Genomic DNA, 24655 nt, shown 5'->3' on the forward strand with positions numbered 1-24655 from the left:
ATTGGAATAATACAATATGAAAAATCAGTTTCAGCAGTCATCTATTTTCTTGCTTTTATTGTGTTTATGCCTGAGAACCTTTTATTCGATTATTGTTTTGTTAATGATCTTATACCAATGAGCAAGTTTGGTGTGAGAGCTGCAGAGTTTGCAAATTTGAAAGGACAGAGTTAGATAGATATAGATAGATATAATAGATATAGGGAGAAAAAGAGACTGATTTTCGGTGGTATACTTCAAAAAGTCAATTTGGCAAGGATGGCATTGATGAATGGTTGAAGGTAAGGAAGTCTTTTGGGAAAGTAAATATAACCAAATCAATCATTCATGGAAGAATAAAAGAACAGGGAAGGAGAGATCAGTGGAGGAATACCCCTCTCCAATGTGAGTTTTGCTATCATATTGTCACCAAGCTCTACTCTTAAGAAAAGATACACAGCAAATTAGTTTCCTGTCATTTATATCATGTATCATGGACTGTGTATTTAAGATCAAAAAAGAAAATCTCATAACCATTCTATGCAGTATATTAATGGTAGTTTACTGATAGCTATATTTTAATAATATCAAAAGGTGAATATTATTGGATGAATGTAAGATGACTAATTCAAGGAAGGGATGTAGAAGGCTCTAATTAAATTTCAGAACTCTTGGGATTGGCATATAGAGAACCAAGTGCTCAATAACCCTGAATGCATGAAAGAAGGAAGGGAAAGAAAATGGGAAAATGTTGAAATGGATGGTCTGAAGAGTCAGGCCTCATATGCATGTTCCACACCTTTAGAGCAATCATTTTATATTTAAATTTTGATCAAGTTATTGTATTGCAAGGGAAATACTTTGGTAGACCACATATCTAAATCACCAATTTTAGTTTGAAAAGCACCTTAGGTATCATCCATCATTGTCCATATTTTCCAAAAGAGAAAATTGGGGTTAAGCAAAGTTAGTAATTATTTGAGATAATACCATTCATTAACAGGAGAGCTGAGGTCATAATTCAGATTTTCTAACAGAAGATCACAGGCCTGAGTGTAGACTAGTACAAAGTATAGATCTGTACAGAGGAGCCATGGAAATAACCATTAGAATCATTAGTAAATGACCTGAGTTTCAAACTATGGCCAGTGGAGTTGCCTCAAAGATGTCTAAGCAGGTGTTACCGACCAAACTCAGGTCTGCTCACCCAACACACAGCAAAGTCAATATACTTTTATCGCCTATTCAGTACATGATCTGCTTTGTTATTAATTAAAGCCCAAGGAATTAAGATCAATAAAATTCTGATTTTATTTCCTTTTTGTTTATAGCTCTAGTCATATAATGTCAATTATAATCCATTTTTCAAATATTTATTGAGAACTTACTGCATGTCACCAGGAAATGACCAAATACTTGAATAAGAATGACACGGTCTCTATTCTCATAGAGCTTATGTGAGGCAGGCATTGAATTAAAAAAAAAACTAAGTACAAAAGAGCTTTGAGAATAGGAGTGTAGTTGGTTTTTTGGCCTACTTAAATTGTTGATATACCAATTTTAATACATGCGGACGTTGAAAGCCCTCAATGAATTGTTGTGGACAAGAATCTGAAAATTTTTATTTCAATTTCAGTATTCCCATTAATCACATCTATTTTTAAGAGTTTTCACAGGACCACTGGTTTATATCACTTCTTAACCATTTTAAAGAAAATTAGATCACAATGAAAATCTGATGAAAGCTATAGCCATAGACTTGCTTCCCAGAAAAATACATTTATGAATTGTAGTGACTTCTAGTTTTGGCCTGCACAATATCCATCCCCACTTCTGGTAAATGTAGCTTGATTTTCTTTTCAAGGAATTATCTCTCTAGTTATATGTCATTGTGACTTGATTCAGGAATATTCTCAACTTTCTGGCCACAATGATCATTTGGAAATGATTTTTTATCCAAGATGGCACATTCTGGAGATACTGTGAAAGAGAAGCCTGCTCTTTCTGCTGAATTCGCAAAGAAGAAGGTCCTAAGTCTTGAGTCACTGAAACTATAATGTGAAGAGACTCCACCTGTGTAAAGCCACAGGAAGGAAAGCAGAAGCCAGAGAAAAAAAGTGCATCAAGAATCTGATGATATCCTTTGAGCCTATGGATCATGCCTGAAGCTAGAATTCTACTTCGGAAATTATCTTATGTAGAAGTTATTGCACTCCCATTCCACATTTGCTAAAGCTAATGTGATTTCAGGTTTCTGACACTTGTGACACAAAGTGTCCTCCTTAGCTGTTATCTAAAGTGTGCAGCACAACACCCATTACAGGAATCTCACAAGGCTCTCCTGTGAGGTGCTTTCTAGAAGGAGAAATTATAATGGAGCTGTCTTCCTTTGGAGGAGACTGAGTTTTTTGAAAGGCTATAGAAAGTATGAATGAGTCAGAAATCAACAGATACAGTCACAGGAAATTACCATGAAAAGAGCTGCTGTCACAGTTCCTTGGAGCAAAGAGCAGGGAAATCACAGCTAAGGGCTTTAGGGACCTGATGAGAGTCACCACAAACATTTATAAGCACTAATTATGTGAAAGACTTTTTTGCCAGTTTGATGGAGGAGTCAAAAAGCCATAAGACATATGGCTTCTACTCCAAGAAATCTTGTAGTCTGGAGGGAGAGAGAACATATAGATGTAAAACCATACGAAACAGAGGTGAGGACCAAATGAATGGAATTGATTAGGTTCCTTGTAAGATTTGGGAGTAAAAAGTTAAACAAGATCAAGGACCACTTCATCAAGGAGGCATCATGTGAGCAGGACCTTGAAGGAAAAGCACAATTTTAGAGACAGATTTTGAAAGAGACATTGGAGGTAAATAGTATGAGAAGAGGACCAGAGACAGAAGATTGCAATCCTGAGTGTAGATGAGCACAAAGTATGAATTTGTACAGAAAAGCCATGGAAATAGCCATTATAGTCATTAGTAAATGACCTGAAATTCGAACTATGGCCAGTTGACATGCCTCAGAGGTGTGTAAGCAGGTGTTATCAAACCAAACTCAGCTCTGCTCACCAACAGGTACAAAGTCAATCTACTGACAACAGGTTGTGGTGAAGAACCATCAATTTATTTATTTGGAGAGCACCAAGGAAGGAGAGTTGTCAGCTAATGCTCAGAAGACCCAAACTCCTTGCTTGGTGCCCTGCAAATAAACGCTCTATTTTCCTTCACCACAACAGGATGTCAGTAGATTGGCTTTGCTGTGCATCTGGTGAATGGACTCGAGTTCAATTCAGTAACACAGGGAAGTGTGATGTTCTGGGTAAATTAAACTGGTAACAGGAGACCCTAATTGACAAGAAAAAATATAGCTCCATACCTGAGTTGGGGGAAAGACCTTGGAAAGAAGACATTATTTTCTTTCCCTTGAAACTAGATGGGTGGGTTGGGCGGTGGTGTGAGGGAGGTCCAAAAGGGAGGGGATATAGGTATACATATAGCTGATTCACTTCGTTGTACAGCAGAAACTAACACAACATTGTAAAGCAATTATACTCCAATTAAAAAAAAAAAAATTGAGATAGCACATGTTGCCTAGTGCCCTCAATCCAGATTAACCTTTCATGGATACTTTAAAAAAAATACTTTATTTCAGATTTTCAGTAATTTTTTTTTTCAAAATTAGACATGCAGCTGAGCTTTGTCCTAACAATTCCATTCCTGGGAATTCATCTTATAGATTTACGTACACTGTGTGAAATGACATGTATACAAAGACTTTCATGGCAGCATTGCTTATAATGGCTATCAAGTTAAAATAAATCGTGTCCATTAATAGAGGACTGGTTAAATAAATCAAGGTTAATTTATTTGCCTTAATAGCAAATAAATAATAAAATAAATGAAGAATGTTTCCATGAACATAAAATCCTGTGAAAAATATATAACTAAATAAAAAATGCAGAATAATTGTGCATCGTATGTAATCTTTATTTAAAAGAGGTAGCAATAACTTAATTTGCTTCCATTTGTATAAAATTAGAAGGAAACACCTAAGAAACTAATAAAAGGGGATATCTACAAAGAGGAGGGTAGAAACTGAGTGACAAAAGAAGGGAGATGATGAGTCCTTTCCCTGTATAATGTTAAAGTTTTTGTACATATTTTTCTAATTTTTAAGCCGTATATTATGTAGTCAAACTTTAAATACAGGAAATGCTAACAAGCAGACTATATTAAGCTGAACCTGAGTTGTACATGTGGTTGGACTCTGACTCACAGCTCTCACCAAAGCGCTGAAGAAAGAACTGAGGAACATGCTGTTCCATGCATACTTGGACTAACTTAACATCACTAATCCTTTTAATTTTCTTTAGGAGAATTTGTCTAATTCTTGCTCTTTATTATAAAGCAATGCTCAATGTTCTCCTGAAGTATAGTGTGTGTTCCAGTGAGGCTTTGACCATGGGATACACTAGGATATGCTCAATGACTGTTATCAGGGACCACATCTAGTTTCCAGCTCTCTTGGCAGAAGGAAATAGCCAAGGCACCACTAGTCAATGCCCCGAGCTCAATGTGTACTTGCCTGCAGTGCGAGAGGTTCTCTCTCCACTGTGCTTTCACAAAGGGTACCGAGGTAGGAGAGGAAAGTATAATAAGCATCATCATCAAAGATTATGAAGTTGTCTCGTGTGTATGTGTGTTGGTATGAAAAATCACAAGGTTTCAGCTGTGATAAGGATTAGGGAACCCTAGATTCATCAGCACAACTTGAATGTAAGTTCCACGAAACAGACAGTGTAGATAGTTAACTTTATCACACCATTCCCAGCTGTTAGCACACTACCTAATATAAAGTAGATGTTCGGTAAATATTGATTGATGGAACGAATAAACAATCTTGGAATTTAATCATGTCCTATCTTCTAGGCTCATCATCTCATGTAGATTAGCATTCCTACCCATCTGTCCCTCCATCTGTAATGACAACTCCGTGAAGTTAGGAAATTATCAATAAATGTACTAATAAGAGCAGTTACCATTAATTAAGTACTTAGTCCAGGTAACAGGCCTTGTGGGAAACATATCACATACAAATATGGTCTTTCTCTCCTCCTGGCAGATGAAGAAAAAGGTTCAGAAAAGTTAAGTGACTTGCTGTGGTCACACAGCATGTTCATGGAAGATTATCCAAAGCCCACATTGTCAATCACCATGCTACTCTGATATTTTTCGTAAATCTCACACAATGCTTAGCATGACATTAAACCTTTGTATAATTGAAGTTGGTAGGTCTGGTTTAGTTAAACATCTGACATTAGGGAAGCTTCTTTTTCTGTCCATTTCTGTTCTGAGTAGCTATTGTGCCATTTTAGGTCTGCCCCGACCCCCCATTATCAAACCTCATTTAGAACTGCTATGCTCAGGACAGCCCAACCCTGCACTGCCTAAGACCTCTTCTCATCATGAAAACTTACTTTTATTTTCCTGACATTTATTGACTGATTTTGGTAAGCCAAAAGGGATGCTAAACTCTATAGGCTGTCTCATAATTCTAACAGTCATACTAAGAATAGGTTCTATTATTGTCTCCACTTTAAAGATACAGAAATTGAGTCTCAGGGAGATTAAGTAACTTGGCCGAAGTCAAAGAAATATGACCAATTTACTTCTGTGCACTTATTTAGGCCAAGGTCCAAAATATACTTTGACAAATTTGGGCACTATTCTAACCATATCTTATATTTACTGATGCCAATGTTTTTGTTTGTTTCTTTGTTTTTCCTACACATTACTTCTCATTTATCTTTATACCAAATTTCTAAGGAGAGCAAAGCACTGAAACTCAAAAAGGTGGTGTTAATTGGATTGCCATTGCAAGCATGGGGCTGGTGCTTAGGACTTCTGACTCCTTGCCGAGCTGTCTTTCACCACAGGACACCACTCTTTACAAGGAACACTAGTGAATTTTAACAGTGTCCATTCCTCATATCAGCAGCTGAAAGTAAAACTTGCAGACCCCACAGTAGCATCATAAGGGCAATAGTTGGGGACATAGGGACTATCTTCAGTGTTTCTTCAGTCTAACCACCAAAGCTGTCTACCCTATTGCAGCTAAAGACCTACATTCTCTTTCATCCAAGTTATCTTGGTGGTAGACTTGTGTCATATCAGACTAGCATGTACCATATTGTAGAGAATTGGAGAGTCTGGGAACTGGAGCTCATTGCTCTTGTGGTGGAAGAACATTTTGCTTCACTTTAGTTTCCTTTATCATGTGAATTTAATACTTTTATGCATAGAGATTGCTGGAAAGACTTTTGTCAGATATCTCTGGCCTTGGTGGTGACATATTGAGAAATGTACTTTTATTCTCTTTTTTATATTACACAAGAAGATGTTTAACCAATGGAAAGGACATGTCTGTTTCCTTCCTATATGGATTCCTGTCAAGAGAACCCTAACCAAATTCATTCCCTGCTGCTGCTGCATGTATTAGCCTTAAGGTAGCCTTAAGACACTCTTTACAGAGAACAGTCCAAATTACTGGAATTCCTCTTCTGGAAAAATTATTAACAGTATCCTGTGTTATTTTCAAAAGTATCCTGATAAACAGAGTAAATTATATAACTGCCTTATGTATTCTGCAGCAGGTAACTGCTGTGTTCTACTAAAGTAAGCCAAGAAGGCATCTATTGTTTTAAATTAATGTGAAGCTAAGAACATATCTATTGTTTTAAATTAATGGGTGATAAAGTGTGGTCATTCCATACACTACATCTTAGACCCCAAACAGTGAGAAGAGCTGTCTTTAAAACTAAGTGATTGTTCCATTATGCCACAACCTAGGCACAAAATAGTGAGAGGAGTTACCTATAAAACTGTCTATAGCCAGTGAGAAGCAATAACAGACCCAGGCTGGGGGCTGAAGTGTTCGCCCTTATAGATCTAAGGAAATGTGCACTCATACTGGCCAATGATAGTCATTTAGCTTTCATAATTCTCTGTTGCTGTAACCACACCTTTCCCTACAAAACCCTGCATAATTATGTCTTTAATTGCTCTGCACAGACAAAAACATTCAGCTTCTAGTTCTCCAAAATTTTCTGTACTCCCTTCTCTCTGGGAAAGTTAGTTTTCTTTAAACATATGTACACAAACACATGTGAATGCATACACACACAGTACAAAAAAGGACTCACTCCACTGATTGTCTCTGGAGCATAGGTTACTAGAAAGTGGCTACTGGAGTTTTCTTCATATTTATAATTTTCTTGCTTTTGATGTTTTCAATTAAGTTGAGAGAACAAAAATAGCTCCTTTAGTAAATATTAAATATTAACCAGAAGAAGGATTTATTCTGGGACTTCCCTGGTGGCGTAGTGTTTAAGAATCCGCCTGCCAATGCAGGGGACATGGGTTCGATCCCTGGTCCGGGAAGATCCCACATGCCATGGAGCAACTAAGCCCATGCCCACAACTACTGAGCCTGCACTCTACAGCCTGTGAGCCACAACTACTGAGCCCACGAGCCACAAATACTGAAGCCCGCGCGCCTAGAGCCCGTGCTCCGCAACAAGAGAAGCCACCGCAAAGAGAAGCCCGCGCACCGCAACAAAGAGTAGCCCCCGCTCGCCACAACTAGAGAAAGCCCGTGGGCAGTAACAAAGACCCAACGTAGCCATAAATACATAAATAAAATAAATAAATTTAAAAGAAGGATTTATTCTAATTTGTTTTATGACTTGTAAGTAAAGAAATGGTTTCAGTCTTTTATATATATTTTACTTTCTGTGTTTCTTCTTTTCTTTAAAGGTAGTATTTATTTTTAATAATAAATTATCTTCCAAATAAATCTATGAGTAGGTACTACCATTATATTCAGCTTACTAAATAGGAAACTTAGGCAGGAAGATGTAATTTATCAACTGTGAGTTACCTAGGATCAGTGGTGCAGTTCATGCTTAGGGTGTCAAGTGTACCAGCTACAGCTTGAAATATCTAAAGACTCTCGTGAGATGAAGACCAATACAACGTGTTCACTCACGTACCTGGTGCCTCGTTTGGAGTGGGTAGAACAGTTGCCTTCTGGTTGCCCATCTCTCTTTCTCCACACAGCATCTCTGTGTGACTAGCTTGGGCTTCCTCAAAGCATGATGATCTCAGGGTATTCATACTTCTTTCCTAGAGTCTATAGAAGAAGCAGTTCAAAAAACCAGGACACCAGCTGAAAATAATCTTATGACCTAGCCTTGGAATCCACAAGGTACCTCTTTTGCCATGTATTATTGGACGAAAGCAAGTTATAGGGCTGGCCAAATTTCAAGTGAAGGGAATTCCACTATGGTGTAGGTATTGGAAAGTATGGTTCCTTGATAGGTCATGTATGGAGATTAGCTACTTTAATAATATAGAGAAAAACAACCCGCTTTACCTTTAAGTCTAATGCTTTTCCTTTGGTCCTAATTTGGATCCAGTAATTCTCCACTGTGTAAATTGAATTAATTAAGTCAATAGAGAAGGTGAAATACCTAATAAAGAGCTTCTGCAAGATGACAGTTATAAGGGTTAGAAGCATTTAGAGTTTTTAGAGTGTCTTGCATACTTCGGGGTTTCTGAGAGTTTATTCAAGCCCATATTCTAATCCCAGTGGACGTTGTGTGTACTTATGTTCGTTCTAGGTATATGTTTTTGCTTGTATGAGCAAAATCAGTGCTCACAAAAGCATGCAGGTTGCTGCTCTGTTGGGTCTGGTGCTTTGTATATTCATGAAGCACTTGCCTCTCCTGCTGGGGAGACAAGGACCAATGACCTAGATAGGCTCTTTGTGTTCAGGAATGCTGGAATCCGTGTCTTCTACTACTGAGGAGTTAAATTTTCCCCTGATTATTCTTTTACTATGTGAGGGGCTTCTTCTTGGGCAGTTTCTCCCTTGAGAGGCCTTTATTTCTGGCTATGTTCATTTTCCCTTGGCTTCTAGTTTCATAGAAGCTCAGTGCTTCTGAGAAAGCTTAAACATTTTTTTTTTCTTTAAGTATCTGAGCAATTTTGCCCAAATCTCAGCTGCAAGTTAACTCATCTGGAATAATGATGGTAAAATAGAATCTGGTGGCTCTGACTGCTGGTATTTTGACCACTCTTTACTGTATAACTGCGTTCAACATATCTTTTGAGGGATTAAATGATAATGCTGATTATTTGAGTTACCATTTATTGATCACTTATCATACATCAAGTTTTGGATAAATTCACTTGCATTTTCTTATTTACTTGTCATATAAACCTACGCAGTTCTTACTGTAATTTTTATTCACATTTCACAGATGAGGAAACTGAGGCTTAAAGAGTAAAAGATGGTTTACATGCATAGGCAGTGCTCAATCTGGTACTCAAAACGAAGCAGTTGATTCACAGCATGTACTCAGAGCCATATGCTCTTTCCAATTCAACTAAAATCTTTTGAAACTCCAGTATGGGAAAATATTATAATTAGTGGGTTATTTTGTTTTGTTTATTCTTATTGTTTTTTGATGGGCTATTTGGGAAACCTCGACACACTCAAATTTTCTTGATAACCAAAGCTAAAAGATAATCTCCTGGTTTGTCTATTCATCTTTCTTTTTCTATCTTTTTCTTTCCAGAATGATAGGACTAGTGTCTCCGTTTTTGAGAGTTTTTTTCTGTTCAGTTTATAATGCTGAGTTTTCTTTCTTACTAGCATACTGTCAGCTTGAGATATATATGTTATTGAAGTATAGTTGATTTGCAGTATTGTGTGAGTGACATTTTTATTTTAACATAAATTTATGGTAATGAAGTAGCAGTCATCACATGGATTTTTTCCCTCTTAAGAAAGAGGAAAATTCTGAGACTTGGGAAATTCTGCAACATTTAGCAGTTTGTCATAGGACACTCCAGAATGTTATTTGGAGTATAAAACAGAGTAACCTGTTCCTCTGACTTCTTACCAGTGGTGTCCCAGTTTCCGGGAACATTTGTCTAACAATCTATTATAATGATTTACAGTGAACAATTGGTAATTTACTATAGCACATCCTCAGGGATGTTTGGATTTAAAAGTAAGACTGTGAAGTGAGAGGAAATGTTTACCTTAAAGAGATGCATTTCAAGTGATAACATTTGTATTAGAATTTCCCAGAGAAACAAAACCAATAAAAGACACACACACAGAGATATACATATACATATATATTTATCTATTTTTTCCCTTTCCAACATACATTTTATTTATTTTATTTTTTTAACATCTTTATTGGAGTATAATTGCTTTACAATGGTGTGTTAGTTTCTGCTTTATAACAAAGTGAATCAGTTATATACATACATATGTCCCCATATCTCTTCCCTCTTGCATCTCCCTCCCTCCCACCCTCCCTATCCCACCTCTCTAGGTGGTCACAAAGCACCGAGCTGATCTCCCTGTGCTATGCGTCTGCTTCCCACTAGCTATCTATTTTACGTTTGGTAGTGTATATATGTCCATGCCACTCTCTCACTTTGTCCCAGCTTACACTTCGCCCTTCCCGTATCCTCAAGTCCATTCTCCAGTAGGTCTGCATCTTTACTCCCGTCTTGCCCCTAGATTCTTCATGATCTTTTTTTTTTTTTTAAATTCCATATATATGTGTTAGCATATGATATTTGTTTTTCTCTTTCTGACTTACTTCAGTCTGTATGACAGTCTCTAGGTCCATCCGCCTCACTACAAGTAACTCAGTTTTGTTCTTTTTTATGGCTGAGTAATATTCCATTGTATATACGTGCCACAACTTCTTTATCCATTCATCTGTTGATGGACACTTAGGTTGCTTCCATGTCCTGGCTATTGTAAATAGAGCTGCAATGAACATTTTGGTACATGACTCTTTTTGAATTATGGTTTTCTCAGGGTATATGCCCAGTAGTGGGATTGCTGGGTCGTATGGTAGTTCTATTATTAGCTTTTTAAGGAACGTCCATACTGTTCTCCATAGTGGCTGTATCAATGTACATTCCCACCAACAGTGCAAGAGGGTTCCCTTTGCTCTACACCCTCTCCAGCATTTATTGTTTGTAGATTTTTTGATTATGGCTATTCTGACCACTGTGAGATGATATCTCATTGTAGTTTTGATTTGCATTTCTCTAATGATTAGTGATGTTGAGCATCCTTTCATGTGTCTTTTGGCAATCTGTATATCTTCGTTGGAGAAATGTCTATTTAGGTCTTCTGCCCATTTTTGGATTGGGTTGTTCATTTTTTTGTTATTGAGCTGCATGAGCTGCTTGTATATTTTGGAGATTAATCCTTTGTCAGTTGATTCATTTGCAAATATTTTCTCCCATTCTGAGGGTTGTCTTTTTGTCTTGTTTATGGTTTCCTTTGCTGAGCAAAAGCTTTTAAGTTTCATTAGGCCCCATTTGTTTATTTTTGTTTTTATTTCCATTTCTCTAGGAGGTGGATCAAAAAGGAACTTGCTGTGATTTATGTCACAGTGTTCTGCCTATGTTTTCTGCCTATGTTAGGGAGTGTTCTAATTTCATTCTTTTACATGTAGCTGTCCTGTTTTCCCAGCACTGCTTACTGAAGAGGCAGTCTTTTCTCCACTGTATATTCTTGCCTCCTTTATCAAAGATAAGGTGACCATATGTGCATGGGTTAATCTCTGGGCTTTCTATCCTGTTCCATTGATCTATATTTCTGTTTTTGTGCCAGTACCATACTGTCTTGATTACTGTAGCTTTGTAGTATAGTCTGAAGTCAGGGAGCATGATTCTTCCAGCTATGTTTTTCTTTCTCAGGATTCCTTTGGCTATTCGGGGTCTTTTGTGTTTCCATACAAATTGTGAAATTTTTTGTTCTAGTTCTGTGAAAAATGCCAGTGGTAGTTTGATAGAGATTGCACCGAATCTGTGGATTGCTTTGGGTAGTAGAGTCATTTTCACAATGTTGATTCTTCCAATCCAAGAACATGGTATATCTCTCCATCTGTTGGTATCATCTTTAATTTCTTTCATCAGTGTCTTATAGTTTTCTGCATACAGGTATTTTGTCTCCTTAGGTAGGTTTATTCCTAGGTATTTTATTCTTTTTGTTGCAATGGTAAATGGGGTGTTTTCTTAATTTCTCTTTCAAATTTTTCATCATTAGTGTATAGGAATGCAAGAGATTTCTGTGCATTAATTTTGTATCCTGCTACTTTACCAAATTCATTGATTTGCTCTAGTAGTTTTCTGGTAGCATCTTTAGGATTCTCTATGTATAGTATCATGTCATCTGCAAACAGTGACAGCTTTACTTCTTCTTTTCTGGTTTGGATTCCTTTTATTTCTTTGTCTTCTCTGATTGCTGTAGCTAAAACTTCCAAAACTATGTTAAATAATAGTGGTGAGAGTGGACAACCTTTTCTTGTTCCTGATCTTAGTGGAAATGGTTTCAGTTTTTTACCATTGAGGACGATGTTGGCTGTGGGTTTGTCATATACAGCCTTTATTATGTTGAGGAAAGTTCCCTCTATCCCTACTTTCTGGAGGGTTTTTATCATAAATGAGTGTTGAATTTTGTCAAAAGCTTTCTCTGCATCTATTGAGATGATCATATGGTTTTTCTCCTTCAATTTGTTAATATGGTGTATCACGTTGATTGATTTGTGCATATTGAAGAATCCTTGCATTCCTGGGATAAACCCCACTTGATCATGGTGTATGATCCTTTAAATGTGCTGTTGGATTCTGTTTGCTAGTATTTTGTTGAGGATTTTTGCATCTTTGTTCATCAGTGATATTGGCCTGTAGTTTTCTTTCTTTGTGACATCTTTGTCTGGTTTTGGTATCAGAGTGATGGTGGCCTCATAGAATGAGTTTGGGTGTGTTCCTCCCTCTGCTGTATTTTGGAAGAGTTTGAGAAGGATAAGTGTTAGCTCTTCTCTAAATGTTTGATAGAATTCTCCTGTGAAGCCATCTGGTCCTGGGCTTTTGTTTGTTGGAAAATTTGTAATCAAAGTTTCAATTTCAGTGCTTGTGATTGGTCTGTTCATATTTTCTATTTCTTCCTGGTTCAGTCTCGGAAGGTTGTGCATTTCTAAGAATTTGTCCATTTCTTCCAGGCTGTCCATTTTATTGGCATATAGTTCCTTGTAGTAATCTCTCATGATCCTTTGTATTTCTGCAGTGTCAGTTGTTACTTCTCCTTTTTCATTTCTAATTCTATTGATTTGAGTCTTCTCCCTTTTCTTCTTGATGAGTCTGGCTAATGGTTTATCAATTTTGTTTATCTTCTCAAAGAACCAGCTTTTAGTTTTATTGATCTTTGCTATCGTTTCCTTCATTTCTTTTTCATTTATTTCTGATCTTATCTTTATGATTTCTTTCCTTCTGCTAACTTTGGGGTTTTTTTGTTCTTCTTTCTCTAATTGCTTTAAGTGTAAGGTTAGGTTGTTTATTTGAGATGTGTCTTCTTTCTTAAGGTGTGATTGTATTGTTATAAACTTCCCTCTTAGAACTGCTTTTGCTGCATCCCATAGGTTTTGGGTAGTCGTGTTTTCATTGTCATTTGTTTCTAGGTATTTTTTTATTTCCTCTTTGATTTCTTCAGTGATTTCTTGGTTATTAAGTAGTGTGTTGTTTTAGCCTCCATGTGTTTGTATTTGTTACAGATTTTTTCCTGTAATTGATATCTAGTCTCATAGCATTGTGGTCAGAAAAGATACTTGATACGATTTCAGTTTTCTTAAATTTACCAAGGCTTGATTTCTGACCCAAGATATGATCTATCCTGGAGAATGTTCCATGAGCACTTGAGAAAAATGTGTATTCTGTTGTTTTTGGATGGAATGTCCTATAAATATCAATTAAGTCCATCTTGTTTAATGTATCATTTAAAGCTTGTGTTTCCTTATTTATTTTCATTTTGGATGATCTGTCCATTGGTGAAAGTGGGGTGTTAAAGTCCCCTACTATAATTGTGTTACTGTTGAGTTCCCCTTTTATGGCTGTTAGTATTTGCCTTATGTATTGAGGTGCTCCTATGTTGGGTGCATAAATATTTACAATTGTTATATTTTCTTGGATCGATCCCTTGATCATTATGTAGTGTCCTTCTTTGTCTCTTGTAATAGTCTTTGTTTTAAAGTCTGTTTTGTCTGATATGAGAATTGCTACTCCAGCTTTCTTCTGATTTCCATTTGCATGGAATATCTTTTTCCATCCCCTCACTTTCAGTCTGTATGTGTCCCTAGGTCTGAAGTGGGTCCCTTGTAGACAGCATATATACGGGTCTTGTTTTTGATACATATATATTTATATATGCATATAGAAATTTATTAGACAAAATTGTTTCACATGATTATGGAGGCTGAGAAGTCCAGACCCAGGAGAACCTATGGTGTCCACTTCAAGGGCAGGAGAAAACCCATGTTTCACCTCCAGGGTACCTATATAAAGATAAAAGAAAAAAAACAAATTCTTATTCCAAACTTTTATTCTTATTTAGGCCTTCAGTAGATTGAATGAGCCCCACCCAGGTTGGGGAGGGCAATCTGCTTAACTCAGTGTGTGGATTCAGATACTAATCTCATCCCAGAAAACCCTCACAGACACACCCAGAAATAACATTTAATCAAATATTTCAGTGCCCTGTAGCCCAGTGAACTTGACACATAAAATTACTGCTTCACAATATTTTAAGTCAAAGTATTACCAGTTATCTTTTTTATGCATATAGTATGTGCCAGCTTTTAATCCTCACCTCAACCTTATAAAGCAAATATGTTGATCCTCATTTCACTTAAAAAATAAAGGAAAACACAAAAATACTGCACCTCAGAGAGGCTAACTAGCTTGTCCTGTATGATAGAGCTGGTAAATAAGCCAACATCCACTCCGCCTATTTGTTAACCTAAAATAATAAAATAGCCAGTTATTTTTACCAGCAAAATGGGTTTATTCAGGAGAAGCAAAGAATTGCAATTCCGGACATGCAACTACGGTGAACCACATGCAAGTCTGGTAGAGCAAAGGAGAGGAAACTCTTTTATAGAGGAGAAGGGGTAATTGGGAAGGCTGTTATAAACAAAAAGTCCATTGGAGAAAACTGGGAATTTTAAGAATAGTGGCTTTTCAGTCGCTGAGTTGTGACAGTCTCTCATTGGGTGAGCTGTTTCCAGCCAAGGAGAAAAATCTTTCTTTCTCCTGCTGGCGGTAGTGAAGTAGTGTCACTTTCTGCTGGAGGTACAGGGGCATCTCTTCCTGTGGGGGTCTGTATTAATGTCCAGTGGTCTGTGCAAGAAAGCTCCCCCTTCTGGCCTCCCAGCTCCATTTTAGTGAGGTTTTTCTTTATCAATTTTCACACACTACACTCAGTCTGATTGAACACATTAATGGAGAAGGAGAACCTAAGGAGTAATGATAACTCCAGGTGCCACTCATTCTACATATACACAGGTTTATAGAAAGTAAGCCAGGATTCCCCCAGCTTTTCTAAGGCTATAATGTTTCCTTCCTATTTGGGGTGGAAGTTTAACTGATTATTAAGCAGAGGGTAAAGATGTTTCCTGAACCTTGACTCCTGCTGACAAAGGAAGTTTCTATCAGTGACTCAGAAAATCTTCAGGTTCAGTTCTCCTTGGACATAATTAACACCTTTTCCGTTGCTCTCAGTAGGGACATCTCAGGAAGGAGGGAAACAGGGTGGCCTACATTCAGACAGAGGAGGACCCTTTTATAGAACACCCATTTTTAAAGTAAGTACCATACTAGGAACTCTTAGTGAAATATATTTCACAAAAAGCAAAACCCTTTTTTCCTTGATCAGTGTTTGCTGTCTAGCCACTGTTTTGGGCGTAGGATAGATGGAAAACAAAATATTGATAATTCAGTTTGATAAAATATTATTGTTCAAGGAATTTTTATGACCTTAACCAGACAGTGGAGGGTATTAGAGGAAAACTGTCCTGAACTTGAGCACTTTGGTGGTCTTCAGTCCCCCAGATGGAAGCTACCAACTCTGGGAACAAACATATCTTTGCCTTGTTTCTTGGATGATAGTTTTTAAACCAATTTCCAGCAATTTCTCAAGACACTCTTTGTAGCTGTCAGAATGACTACCCTCACCCTTGTCCTGGAGATGCACAATCACATGATTCTAAGTTCTTTTATTTCACTCTCACAGAAAGGTGAGGTGAGAAAGGAATATAGTGTACCTGTGTCTTTGTCCATGTGGCCTGCAGTTTGTGTCGCTTGGCTGTTTTAGAGAATGGGTTTTTAAATAGCAGGAACGACAAATGTCATCTCACCCATTTTTAACAGAGGGTCATGGGGATTATACAGCTATGAGGGCCTCTAGCATAAAATGCCACCTTCAGTGCCACTGTGACTCAGAACCTCAGATTGCTACAGTTTGAAAACTGAGTCAAATTTAGTATGTTTCTCCCTGACAGATTTAATGTCCATTAGGAGCTGGGGAAAAGAGCATCGACAAGCCTCAAGATTAACTGTGTTCTAAGGGAAATGAGTGAAAAAAAATCTCAGCAGAGAAGTGTTTAGCAGGTTGAAACACACAAATTTGTCAGCAAACTTTACTCTCCGTGTACATGAAATTAGGCAAGGCTTTTTAATGCCATTTTGAATTATGCACTCTGCAATATAGACATATCAACCGTTCCTTGTTTGTTAGCCGATCATTTGGAAGACAAGGATGGATTATACTTCCATGTCCATCTGCTTCTGATTCAATAGTTAGGGTGACGTATTGTCAGGCATCACATTAAAACAGGCGCTTTAAGAGTAAGTGCAAACCGTTTTCCATTATGCCCGTTGAGATATAACTGGTCCTGTTGACAACACTCTGGATTGTGTTGATGTTTTTTCCATCAACTGAAAACCTTTAACATACTTTCTTTTTTCTTTTCGTTTTCCTATCCTAACTATTCTATATAGAGTTTTGAAATATTTTCTAAGGGAAACCTATATTATTTACAATTTTCTTATGTGTGTCTAAGTTGTAATCTTGAATTAAGTTTGAACATCAGTCATCCAAAATGACAACCTAAACATTTCCTGCATTACCTAAAGTCATCCTCACAAAAGTTCTAAATATTAACTAATCATATTATCCTTATTTTATACATGATGAAATTGACCTTCACGGGGTTAGGCAATTTATACAAAGAACCACAGTTAAGAAATGGCCTCCATGGGGGGCTTCCCTGGTGGCGCAGTGGTTGAGAATCTGCCTGCCAATGCAGGGGACACGGGTTCGAGCCCTGGTCTGGGAAGATCCCACATGCCGCGGAGCAACTAGGCCCGTGAGCCACAACTACTGAGCCTGCGCGTCTGGAGCCTGTGCTCCGCAACAAGAGAGGCCGCGATGGTGAGAGGCCCGCGCACCGCGATGAAGAGTGGCCCCCACTTGCCACAACTAGAGGAAGCCCTCGCACAGAAACGAAGACTCAACACAGTCTTAAATAAATAAATAAATAAATAAATAAATAAATAAATAAATAAAAGAACATGAATTTCTTAAAAAAAAAAAAAAAAAAGAAATGGCCTCCATGGAATGCAAACCCACTGGTGTCTGACTCTGGGGCCTATACACTATGCGCCATAATATACTTGTTAGTGGCAAAGGACAGACTCTTAGCGGCTAACCCTGATTGTATTTCCTGATACCACCTGTCTGTTTCTTCAATATTACAAACATCTGAGACTTATCTCCTCTTCTTGATTATAAACTTCTTATGTGCAAGAACCATAGCACATGATTCTTGTATAGCCTCGTTAAGCATGAGTTAAGCTCTCAAATACTTGAAGTCTAGCCAGGCCTATGATTGATTTGAGCCTTCAGTCCCATCAAAGACAAACTATAGCTGTATTGTTTCTTCTCATTTTAAAATTGGCCTTCCAGAGATAAAAGATTTAGAGTTGTTTTTCTGATCAACTGGCAATGATGGGAATCATTATCTCTATAATAAGTTTATTCTGAAGGAACTGCCACTGTTAGAAGCAGGAAATGTAATTATATGGCCACTGGTTGGTTCTGGTTATTTGCATCACTTGTGGTGATTTGATAAGCAAAAAAGATTCCTCCCCACTGACATCTCTGTATTTTACCCACCCTCACTGCACTTGCAGAGAACACTGGATAGTTCGAAAACCTGGATCTGCCATTTCCACATGCAAAGCCTAGTTTATTATATTGTCTCTGGTAAAGGAAGACTCTTAAAACATCTCTTTATCATTAGTGGCCAACCGGAACAAAGGAGCATCGTTTATTCTCTCTGGTCACCCCTTTCTCCCTCCCAAAAATGTGAGCTGAAAAAAATATTCAGATCATGCTGTTTCATCTACACAATGGGGAAAATAAGAATGATTTGGAGCCAGATGTAAATGTCAAACTCTGGTCTGTCCCAGTAGTAACAACTTGTGTCTGGGAAGAGGTCTTTAAGATTAACTACACACTCTCCTGCACACACACACAAACACACATCCGTGAATTCCTTTTATTCCGAATCATGAGATCTGCCTGTATACTGGAAGCAACACAAACAGAAAAGGATGAATTGTCCTCAGCTTTCTCTAACTTGTTGCCCTCAGGGCCCCTCCTTTTTATTTGTCCCTGAGCTCTAAAGAAAACAGCATCTTGAGCCAGTTTCTTCAGTTGTAAAAGGGATCGATAAGGCCCTCTCTACTTTCCCATTAAGTACTAAATAGATCATACTGTTGACATAATTGTTGTTTAGGCTATACCTGGTCAGTAAGAGAAACTGACTTATGGAAAATAGCATTTGTTTGTTTTTTTTTTAGTCCAATAAGACAGATCTTTCTCAAACGGAACTCCCCCTGCTTTGGCCCTACACCCACCCCGTGGAAACAAAATAACAAAATCTTCTGCTTTGCTTTGGCACCTCATTAAATATCATGGAACCTGAACATACTTTTCTTATTTGCTGGTTTGCCTTATTTTGCAGGGTCCTACACAATACCTGAAAATATTGTTTTAAATCTGTTGGTGGTTCAGCCGGTCATTTCCCACACTGCTCCATCTCCCCCAGCACATAACAATTTGAATTTCAACAGAGGCTTTCAAAGAGACCATAGACCCTCAATCTTACCAATAAACAGCTGCTGATTTTATCTGTGTCTGTAAAGAGATTTCTTTCTAAAAATAACTCAAGTTGTCTGGTACAGATTCCCCTGTACCCCATTAACCTGGGGTATTAGAACAAGTACTGGTAGGATAGATCATGGTGGGGTGAGACAGTGAGCTTTTGAATCTGACAAGTCAAGTCTTAAATTCTAGCACCAACAATAAATAGCCATTTGGCCTTAGGAAATCACTTTACCACTCTGAAACTCAGGTTCTTTACCACCGCAGCCCAAGAAACATAGAAATGGTTGTAATTTCCACTTTACAAGGTTGTAATGAGGATTGAATTAGTCACTCATCCGAGGTCCTGGAACAGTAAGGCCTTTCAAATTGTAGTTATCGTCATGCCATCACAGCTCTTATTAGTGATGGTAATATTGACCTAAATTGATTAAAATATTTGTTCGTCCAGGTTACCCAGGTAGGCCCCCATTTAGCTATCCTCTCTGTGACCATACCACACTTTGATTTCTCCCAGGATCCTGAGAATAAATGGACCTGAAGGCCAGCCTCTGCCCTGGAGAGGGCTGCCTTCTTCAATCCATCAGTCAGAGCACAATGGATTGCTAGTTGAATTAGATTAGAACATGGGCTTCTTGAGCCCAGATCTGATTGCTAACTCAGAATCCCTGTAGCTGCAAATGCAGCTGCCTGGCTTGCTGACCTCTGGATATGCAGGGCCTATCTTGTTTTCTTTAAAAGAGAAGTCATTCATAATTGATAAGAACTGAGAATATCTCTGTCATCCACCACACTAACTTAATGAACAGCATAAATTTATTCTCTCACAATTGTGGATGCTAGAAGTCTGAAATCAAGGTGTAGGCAAGATTGAATCCCTTTGAGAAAGAACTAGTTTCATGCCCCTCTCCTAGCTTCTGGTGACAACAGGCAATCTTTGGCATTCTTTGGCTTATAAATGCAGTATTAGAATACTAACCTCTAACCTCTACTTCCATCTTCACATGGTGTTCTCCCTGTGTCTCTGCCTCCTCTTCCCTCTGTGTGTGTCTGTCTCTGCATCCAAGTTTCCCCTTCCTATAAGAACACCAGTCATATTAGAGTAGCCTCATCTTAATATGATGATCTGTAAAGACCCTATTACCAAATAAGTTCACATTGAGGTACTGTGATTAGGACTTCAATGTATCTTGACTGGGACGCACAATTCAACCTGTAACAAGGAGTCATTATGTACTCAGTACACTGAACATGTTCATTAGGATTTCTTAAGACCAAATAAGGGCGAGAAAATGTTCCCCATAAACGATACTAGGATGTAACCAAAATTATAATTTAGGGGACAATAATGGGCAGCAGGATGTGGTATCAACTCAAAGAATCAACTCTAACAGGTCATCCGACTGTAACAGATCCTCAAGATGACGTTGATTGGAAATATTGCAAATACAGACTTATCATAGCTACCCCACCATTTCTTGAGAGGAGAACAGTCAGCAGACATCTGTGTTTCCTCCAATCTATCTATCTCTAACATATTCCATGTGACTGGAGTGACAACTGTTGAGCTTCATAACAGGCTTTTTGTTTGTTTTTTACAGTGACATAGAGTAAACTGGAATATTGCTCTTATTTTTCAAAAAGTTGATAACTACTCTTTTTTTGTGTGAATTCTCCCTTCATCTCTCAAATCTCCTAAAACTTTCTTTATCTCTCTGCGATTGTCAGGGTTCATTTATTTGTAGCATACACAAGCCCACTTGTTCTTTGAGCAGGGACATATTCTTTGTCTTCCTCAGCTCTTAATTTATTCATTTCAAAGGACAGGACTGTGGGCCTCACCCACCAGCCACTCAGGAGACCTCTTCAGCTACCTGAACACAGGGAGATGACATTGTGGAGAAGGAGGAGGGCTTTCTAAGTCCCAGGGGAAGAAGTGCCAACCCCATGGAGCTTTCCTCTTCCATGTTGGCAGCCAAGGAATTGTTTCCTTGAGTCACTCTTCATATTTTTTGCTTGCATCTTTTTTGACAATAATTTCCTTTTGACTTAAGTGCATAATTATTCCTAATTCTTTTCACAAAATTGAGATCTTTCAAAGCAGGAATTATATGTTATATTTTTGCTGTCTGCAGTCTAGATTCTAGTCCAATGCCAGACATTGTTTGTTTGTTTGTTTGTCTGTTTTTGGTAAGTACATATGCTGAAGTGAATGGCATTGGAGTATTTTTTAAGTAACAGAAATAATGCATGTCATTGTAGAAAATTCTGAAAACATGGAAATCTAGGGATGATAAAAAACAAAACAATAGTACCACCATAAAGCATCCTGCTTTAATTTTTGTTATTTTTGAAATTCATTTGAAATAAACATGGTTGGCTATCAAGTTCTATCCATGATTTACTACATTTTATAATGTTAGTATTATATAAACACTTCCTCCATGGAATTACAAACACAAAATGTAACTAATTTAACAGTTGCTGTATTATACACTATACAGATACAAAAACAATTACCTATTGTTTCCAATATTATATTAGTATAAATAAATACCTAAATATAATAAGAATGATAAGTATATAATAAATACGTGAATATGTATTAAATAAATATAAATAAATTTTAATATAAATATATTAATAAATATTCAATATGACTAAATATCTAAATAAATTGAACTTATGCAATATAAATAAATACAGTATTATGGTGAACACCTTTGTGTATAACGTTCTCAAGTTGATTTTTAAAATTCCTGAGAATGTACTTCCATAAATAGAATTACTGAGTTGAGGGTTATTTTATAACACATAACTGTTTTACTAAACATGAATAGCTGCTTATTTCTCCAAACAAAGAATAAGAGTTTTTATCATCAGGGTTGAGTGTATGTATAGTATTTGAATATATATATGTATATAAACAATCTTTGTAACTAAATAAATATTTAAAAATTAGAGGACATAAAAAAGAAAACAATAGCACTGTGATCAAGTGTGCTGCATACAGTTTTGGGCAAACTGGGCACTACGAAGGTTTGGTGAAGGGATGAGAGGGTGCTGAAGTCCAGCCACTGTTCCATCAGCCAAGCTGAAGATCTGAATCTGTAACTGCGCAAGAACTTTCTTTAACTAGTAAAAGATACCATCTGTTCAACAAGCTGTGTACTCATCTGGAGAGAATGCCTTTCTCTGATTAACACGAAGCCTGCCTACAGGCCAGCTTTGGGCCCTACTGGATTCTTCAGGCCAAGACGAAGGGAGTGCAACCTTGGTCCTTTTTCTCTCTGAAGATGTTGCTTTCTTGAAGAAGCAGGTAACATCCTGTGGAGCTAAGATATAGCCAGACATAGGGAACGGCACGGCCTCGCTGAGATTTGTCAAAGATAAATGCAGTCAGACGTTAGTAAAAGCAGTGAAAACAGATTTGATTCAGTAACTGCTGACAGTAGGGGGAAGGGTTGAACTACACTCTGATCTGTGCACGGGTGATCGGGTGTTTTAGAGGGAGAATGGAGTAGGGAGGGGGGGTTATGGGAGCTTGAGTCAGGGAAGTGAAAAATTACAAAAAGTGTAAAGGAGGTTCAGTCCCCGTGAAACACATCTGAGTTTGCCAGCTGGCACTTATCAAAGTTAGGCTCCTACCTTCCCACGGAGATTAGGGGACAGTGCCCTTATCTTCTGATGCTGGGTGAACAAAGAGGAAATTACTGATACTTCGGCAGTCTTGAGTTTTCTTGGGCATACACTTCGTGGGGGGCTAGCGTCATCCTAGGGCTATGGTCATGAGCCATTAGAAACTGTGTTACTGTTTGTTCAAGTCTTTGTAGGCCAAGGTTGAGGGCTGCTTGAGAAGAAGGCTTAGAGTAGCCTGACTAGAGTTTGTTTGGGGAGAGAATCTTTATCTGGTGCTTGGATGGCAAGACTTCTGAATATTTCTAACTTGACAGTCAGAGCCATACACAATTTTCTTTTCAGGCTTAGCTCTCATTTCAGTTTACCTGAGGCCTCTCCTCCAGCTTTCACCCATCATGGTGACTTTTCTCACTCTGCTCTCCTGTTGGCTCCTCTTTGCCCATGTATCTCTTCCCAACCTTTAAAGGCTTAACTCACCATCTCTCTCTCCTGTCAAACTTTATCTGGTTGAATTCTTGACTATCAGTGACTTTACCTCCTTTGAATTCATAGCATTTATGTTTTAACAGTCACATAGGGAGGCTGTTCTAAGAACAATCTATGGAGCCATTTGGTTTAGTTTTAAACGTGGTCTATAACTTCCTGTGGAGAGGTGGTAATAATGTTTCTTAATCTGGGCCTCAGTTTCCTCATCAATAAGATGAGATAATAATAGTGCATTATATCTTAGAGTTCTGGTAAAGAGCAACATCTTAATATTTAATTTAATGCAGCACTTAGAAAATAGTGTTTTCGTTTATTGGTTCGTTTTAATATTGTATTCCTTTTTTAACCAAATGATTCTTTAATGTTTTGAAAGAAAATTCATCTTTTTTTTTTTAACATCTTTATTGGAGTATAATTGCTTTACAATGGTGTGTTAGTTTCTGCTTTATAACAAAGTGAATCAGCTATACATATACATATATCCCCATATGTCCTCCCTCTTGCATCTCCTTCCCACCCTCCTTATCCCACCCCTCTAGGTGGTCACAAAGCACCGAGCTGATCTCCCTGTGCTACGCGGCTGCTTCCCACTAGCTATCTATTTTACGTTTGGTAGTGTATATATGTCCATGCCACTCTCTCACTTTGTCCCAGCTTACCCTTCCCCCTCCCCGTGTCATCAAGTCCATTCTCTACGTCTGCATCTTTATTCTTGTCCTGCCCCTCAGTTCTTCAGAACCATTTTTTTTTTTTTTTTTAGATTCCATATATATGTGTTAGCATACGATATTTGTTTTTCTCCTTCTGACTTACTTCACTCTGTATGACAGACTCTAGGTCCATCCACCTCACTACAAATAACTCAATTTTGTTTCTTTTCATGGCTGAGTAATATTCCATTGTATATATGTGCCACATCTTCTTTATCCATTCATTTGTCAATGGACACTTAGGTTGCTTCCAAGTCCTGGCTATTGTAAATAGAGCTGCAATGAACATTGTGGTACATGCCTCTTTTTGAATTATGGTTTTCTCAGGGTATATGCCCAGTAGTGGGATTGCTGGGTCGTATGGTAGTTCTATTTTTAGTTTTGTGGAGAAAATTTATCTTAAAAATTTGGTTTTTATTCTTGGAAATTATTTCACAAGGAAGACACTAAATAAGTATTTGTTGGTTAAATGAGTAAATGCACATTGGCTTTTAGTGGTTGGCATAGCAGCCGATTTGACATTGTTCCTTCTTTCCCTTTTTTTCTTTTTTGCCAGTCAGTATTTCTAGAGCAGATGCTATATTACAATATGCCAGGTATGGGAGTGCAAAGAGAGGATCATGGTCCTCGTCTCAGGAACCCACATAAACAGGCACATGAATAAATGTGGTGAGAAAAGCACTGTGAGGGGAGCTGCACACACATAGGAAGGCTGGGAGCCCAAAGGAAGAACGCC

Source organism: Balaenoptera borealis (assembly GCF_965194805.1).
Source record: "Balaenoptera borealis genome assembly, chromosome: 10".
NCBI classification, from domain to species: domain Eukaryota; kingdom Metazoa; phylum Chordata; class Mammalia; order Artiodactyla; family Balaenopteridae; genus Balaenoptera; species Balaenoptera borealis.